Source organism: Callorhinus ursinus, unplaced genomic scaffold, assembly GCF_003265705.2.
Source record: "Callorhinus ursinus isolate GAN/ISIS: 27379988/994484 unplaced genomic scaffold, GSC_fseal_2.0 scaffold13, whole genome shotgun sequence".
Lineage (NCBI taxonomy): Eukaryota > Metazoa > Chordata > Mammalia > Carnivora > Otariidae > Callorhinus > Callorhinus ursinus.
In genome coordinates this window covers 1107177-1113686 of record NW_027397075.1, presented here as the reverse complement: position 1 = coordinate 1113686, position 6510 = coordinate 1107177, and the positions used below count along the sequence as shown (strand labels likewise).

The window sequence follows — 6510 nt, the reverse complement described above, 5'->3', positions numbered from 1 at the left end:
TTTATTTATTTATTTATTTATTTATTTATTTATTTATTTATTTATTTGGAAAGAGAGCAGGGGGAAGGGCAGAGGGCTAGGGAGAGAGAGAATCTTAAGCAGACTGCATGCTGAGCACAGAGCCTGATGTGGGGCTCAGTCCCGTGATCCTGAGATCATGACCTGAGCGAAAGCAAGAGTCAGACACTTAACCGGCTGAGCCACCCAGGTGCCCCTATGTGTCTGTGTTTATACCAGTTCTTGCCTCATTTTATTCAGCTTGTTTACTCTTTCCTTTCTGCAAAGAAGGCTTCTTTTCACCTGGATCAGAGTTGTGTTATTTTTATTTTCTATCTTTAATAGGGGAAAAAATGTGCCGCCTGTTTCCCTTTCTGCTTGAGCAATCTTCATTGATTGTTCCAAATATGTAAGTAATTAAATAAGTAAATTAAAAAATGACAAAGTCCATCTGCGTGGGAGGTGGTTAAATGTAGTAGTTAAGAAACTTATATTCTAATCCTTGTCCCCACTTACTAATTGTGAGAACTCAGAGAAGTTACCAAGTGTTTCTGAGCCTCAGTTTCTCATCTGTAAGATGGGAACATGGAGAGTCTCCATGCTGAATCAAGTGAAAACGAAGTGAGAGTGTGCATATACATTGTTCTGCTCACTTCCTGGCTCAGAAGTACACATTTTCTTACTTTGTCCACTTCACTTCTTCACTTAGCTTTCACTTTCATCCAAAATGTCCTCTCCTCTCTCTTTTATGACAACGTCTCCTTTGGCTCTGCATCCTTTTTCTTTTCCTTTACTTAAAAAATTTTTATTTATTTATTTGAGAGAGAGAGCGTGAGAGAGAGAGCAAGTGAGCACACAAGCATGAGGGAGGGGAGAGGAAGAGGTGGACTCCCCACTGAGCAGGGAGCCTGATGCAGGACTCCATCCCAGGACCCTGGGATCATGACCTGAGCCAAAGGCAGACGCTTAACCAAATGAGCCACCCAGGTGCCCCTCGATCTTCCCACATTAATATCAGTTTAACTCGGCTGTTCTGAAACACAGGGCTGGGGTAGTAGGAGTAGTGATTTTGTCCCCAGCGGACATTTGACAATGCCTGGGACATTTCTAGTTGTCACACCTTGGGGGAGGAACTCTTGCACCTAGTGGGTAGAGGCCAGGGGTACTCTGAACATCCTGCCATGCACGGGACAGCTGCCCAACAACAAAGAATTCTCTGGCCTCAAATGGGAACAGTACTGAGATTGAGAAAACCTAGTTTAATGGAGGCCAATCCTGCCATTCTTGTTTTCTATATTAGCATCTTGCACTTGACTTTTTGCAAGTCGCATATAGGATTGAGTGGGTGTAATCCAGCAAAAAGGAAGAAAGATCAGTTTGGGGAGTATTCCTGGTTGTCCTTCTGGGGTGAGAACGTGCAAGTAAAAAGGCTACCTACCTGCAGCCATTGGACATTAGGACAGCTACTTGGGGACCATCTCCGGTGACATTGAAAACACTCAAGCCAAACAGATGGTGGCTCTTTGGAACTAGTTATGAATTTCTACAGGATTACTTTGGTAATTTTGACTGTTGGTCTTAATATGCATGTATCTTATATCATTTACATTTATTGGGATGTAGCTAACATAGGCAACATTCACTTAGGTTGAAAGGTTTACCCTGTCACTTGTTGGCACAATAAACTTCACCTCTGTTTTGTTTTTTTTTTTAAGGATTTTATTTATTTGAGAGAGAGAGCACGTGCAAGCACAAGCTGGGGGTGGGGGAGGGGCAGAGGGAGAGGGAGAAGCTGACTCCCTGCTCAGCAGGGAGCCCGATGAAGGGGCTTGATCCCAGGACCCCAGGATCATGACCCGAGCTGAAGGCAGACACTTAACCGACTGAGCCACCCAGGTGCCCCCAAAGTTCACCTCTGTAAAAGATCAAATGTAAAAAAAAAAAAAAAAAAAAAGATCAAATGTGCAGCTGAAATTAGAATTTTTGGCAGTGATGTTATGGGGTGATGTTCTGCATTTCATGCTGTTTTATAAGGCCATTGGCTTCTTTTTCCTTTTCTTTTGGGTAATAACTGTCCTCAATTAGCATAATTAACCTTGGTGTGGTTCACATCTGCATGGTCACGATTCTAGCTTGGGCCTGGGGCAGGAGACGGAAAAAGGAGATTAGAGAGAGGGGCCATACAAAGTCAGCTATTTTCTGCTGCTCTGTGAAGATCTCAAGCATTCTTTTTGATAACTCCATGATATTCCACTATGCAGATGTGCTGTCACTGCTTTGGCCCATCCCCTGTTCATGGTTTCTGGATTTTTTCCAGTTTTTTTGTCATCACACACAAAACTTGGCCTGACAACCCTAATGCCTCCATGTCCCTATGATTTGTGAGGCCACTTTGGTGGCTGCAGAAACAAGCTTATAGGTGGCTTGCCTTGGCTTATGTTGTCTTAAGTCTGGGAAGGCTAAGCGGCAGCTGACAAACAGATGAAGTAGCCGGAATGAGACCTCATCAAGACTGTAGGTGGTAATTTGTCCCCTGAACATTCCTGGACTAGCTGAATGACAAATGCAGGATTGTTAGGATCACCCGTTCAAACCAGAAGCCTTGCAAGATCAAACAGGGAGTCTACAATGAACAGATTTAGAAGGCATTATAGATGTTTGGGAATGTGATTGAAAAACCATTGAAACTGTGAAGTGGGAAATCCTAAATGGGACGTCAAGGATGAGATGGATGTCAATCTGATGTCAAAAGGAGAACTCCGAATAGATAGCTCAATAGCCCTTATCGGGAAGTTAGTAGAGCAATACAATTTGGAGGGGAAAATATATATGTAGTATCCTCTTTGTGCTTTTCCAAGGCACAAGCGAAAGTGCTCTTTTGAAAGGGCGGACATTTGTTTCGGTTAAGAGTTAATAGGAAACCATGAGTAGGATTCTTGGAAGATCACTCACTCCCACTACATTTGACAATCAATACAAGATTATTTCCTTGTGGTTATTTCCTCCTTCTTCTTTTCCAGTCCTTTTCTGTGGTATTGTGTGGTTATCCGATCCCTTTGGAAACATTCTTATGATATATTCTTTTAAGAAATTCATCCTGGGAAAAAGTGTGGCCCTGTTGGAGAACTGGTATACCTCCTCTTTTTCACAAGTAGTGAGTATTAGATAGGCTTTCATGATTCCCTTTCAGTCTGGACTAATAAGCTCACAGCAAAATTTAATTCTCGGGTAGACTCACTACGTCAGTCTTGGAATTATGCAGAATTGCTCCTCCCTCTAATAAAATGTTGTCTATTTTTTATTATTTATTTATTTTTAAAGATTTTACTTATTTATTTGTCAGAAAGAGAGAGGGAGGGAGGGAGGGAAGGAAGAGAGCCAAGCAGAGGGAGAAGCAGGCTCTCCAGTAAGCAAGGAACCCGATGCGGGACTCAATCCCAGGACCCTGGGATCATGACCCAAGCCGAAGACAGCTGCTTAACTGACTGAGCCACCCAGGCATCCCAGAAACATTGTCTATTTTTTAATTGTTTCCTGGTTGAGTGCAGGACTTTTATTATCTACCAACTTCCTTCTCTTTTGGAACTTGCCAGGGTTTATATTACACATAAATACAAATCATGGTAAATAATAGCTTCTTTTCAGTGAATGCTTCCTGCTTCCTCAGTGTCAACTGCTTTATTTGCCTTATCTCGTTCATTCTTTACAACAGCCTTATGAGATATTATTGTTAGGATTGGATGGGCCAGGAAACAGACTCAGAGAGGTTAAGAGGCTTTCCCATGTCCCCACAGGAGCAGAGGGAAACTAAATCCCATTATACCTGATGCCAAGGGCTGGGCTCCTAGCCACTTTGATTTTAAAATATTATTTATTTATTTATTTGTTAGAGAGACACAGTGAGAGAGGGAACACAAGCAGGGGGAACGGAGAAGGAGAAGCAGGCTTCCCGCTGAGCAGGGAAGAAAAAAGAAAATTGGGGAGGGGCGCCTGGGTGGCTCAGTTGGTTAAGCGTCTGCCTTCGGCTCAGGTCATGATCCTGGAGTCCCAGGATCGAGTCCCGCATCAGGCTCCCTGCTGAGCAGGGAGTCTGCTTCTCCCTCTGCCCCTCCCCCCTCTCATGTGCGCTCTCTCTCTCTCTCTCATTATCTCTCTCAAATAAATAAATAAAATCTGTATCCTTTAAAAAAAAAAAGAAAGAAAATTGGGGATATTTGTAAGCCGGAACCCTTCTTTTTTTCTTTTTTCATAGCCCCGTGGGGGAAATAGAGGGTTTTGTGTTATGGCTTCCAGTTTAGGTCTTTTTCATTTTCCTTTTTATTTATTTATTTATTTATTTATTTATTTATTTATTTATTTATTTTTAAAGATTTTATTTATTCATTTGACAGAGAGAGACAGCGAGAGGGAACACAAGCAGGGGGAGTGGGAGAGGGAGAAGCAGGCCTCCCGCCAAGCAGGGAGCCCGATGCGGGGCTCGATCTCAGGATCATGACCTGAGCCGAAGGCAGACGCTTAACGACTGAGCCACCCAGGCACCCCTCCTTTTCTTTTTAATATTAAGGACAAATATATTTACAGAGGTGTGCGTAATTCTCAAGTGTATTTGATGAATTTTCCCACAAACACACACGTACACCCCCCCCTCATGTAACCATCACCCAGATCAAGATATGGAACATTCCAGCACCCAGAGGCCCCCTCATGTCATTTCCCATCCCCTCCCTTCCCCAAGGTAATCACTATTCTGACTTTTAGCTCCATTTACTAGTTTTTCTGTTCTTGAACTTGGTGTAAATGTTATTCAGTCTGTACACTTTTGTATCTGACTCTTAGAGTCATTGTTACATTTGTGAGCTGTGTCCATGTCCTTGCATCTAACAGATAGTCTTTGTTACTTCTGTGTAGTATTTCATTGTATGAATATGCTACAGTTTATTGACTTCTGCTGTTGAAGGACATTTGGTTGTTTCCAATTTCTGGCATTTATGGGAAAAAAGCTGCTGTGAATGCTCTTATTGCCTTTTGGTGGACATACTCATTTCTCTTAGGTTGTACTGTACCAGGTTTCACTTTCTTGAATTTAGAAGGCATCAGTTAGCTTTTTAGATGTGATAGCTGGGGTTTTGGTAGGCCATGGAAATCCTAGATCATAAATATATTAACTTGTAGTCTTAAATATAAGCAAATAATTTGCATTATCACATAGCATTTAGTCTTCGTGACACAGTTTGTGTAGATATTTCTCTGTGTGTGTGTGTGTGTGTGTGTGTGTGTGCGTGTGCACGTAGATGTTTCTGTTTGCAAAACTGGATGTATCAGTCAGAATTCTCTTTCATTTGCAAATGACAGAAACCCAACTTAAACTAACTTAAGTCTAAAGGGAATGTAATGATTCAAGTGTCCAGTGGTCAGCTGTCTTCAGGCATGGCTGGATTCAGGTGCTTGAACACTGTCATCAGTATTTGATCTTTCGGTTTATCTCTTGACTCTTATCTCTTCCCTGTTGACATCACTCTCAGACAGGCCTCCTCCACTGGTGACCACTGGCAGCTTCAGTCTTATAACTTCCTAACCTCAAGTCCAGCCACGATTTCTTACAAAACTTCCATAATTGAATCTCACGGGCTCTGACTGGGTTATGTACCCTGACCCAATCACTGTGGCCAGAAAGAAAAGAATTCTACTCGGGTTATATGTCCACATGTGGCCCATTTGGACTGAGAGGGGGAAGAGGTATTACTCAAGGAAAAGTATTATCATAAAAGAGAGAAATAGATGCTCAGTAGGGACAAAATAACAAACAACCGACTTCCACTATGCTGAAGAATCTGGAATTGAGTTGGCAAATGAACATTCTAAGACTACAGTTAATTCTTCAGCTCTGATTAGTCAACAAAGAGTCCAACCCTTTTCGTTTGCGTAGAGATAAACTTGTCAACATTGGCTGAACTTTAAAAATGGTATACTTCCTGCTTTCAATTACATCAACACTTTATCTAATCACGATGGCTTGAAACTGTGGAGCTATTTTTGTCTTTTGAGTTACCTTTCACCCTTCCGATATCTGGTCAGTCCCACAAATTCTGTTGATTTTTCCTTTCTATTTTCTCCCCTACTTATTTTCTTCTCTGTTTCTATGGACACTATACCAGCAGTTCCAGGCTCATATTTCATCACCATGGCAACCTAGTGACCTAAGAGTGCCTCTTTCCCAGTTAATCTGATCCTGGAGGACCAGTATGGGTTATGTGCCCATTCCTGAGCCAAACCCTGTGGCCAGGGGCATAGCGGACGCTGATTGGCTAGGCCTGGGTCATGTGACAGTCCTTGGCGTCAGGAATGGGGAGGGGCAGATGCCTAGATGAAAATCAGGGCCTTGATGCCAAAAGAGGGGGAAATGAATAGTAGGCTAGTAAAAGCAACAGATATCCAGCACGCTTAGAAATTAAAATCCCATTTTTTCTGATTTGGAAAGTATACCATGTCTATAGATTAGAGCTCAGAGAACTC

General features: G+C 42.3%; 1 protein-coding gene across 1 annotated transcript in view; it reads left to right on the top strand.

The window, feature by feature from the left end:
* The window catches only part of TMC5 (transmembrane channel like 5), a 63385-nt gene that overhangs the window by 11650 nt on the left and 45225 nt on the right, over positions 1-6510 (top strand). The window lies entirely within an intron of this gene.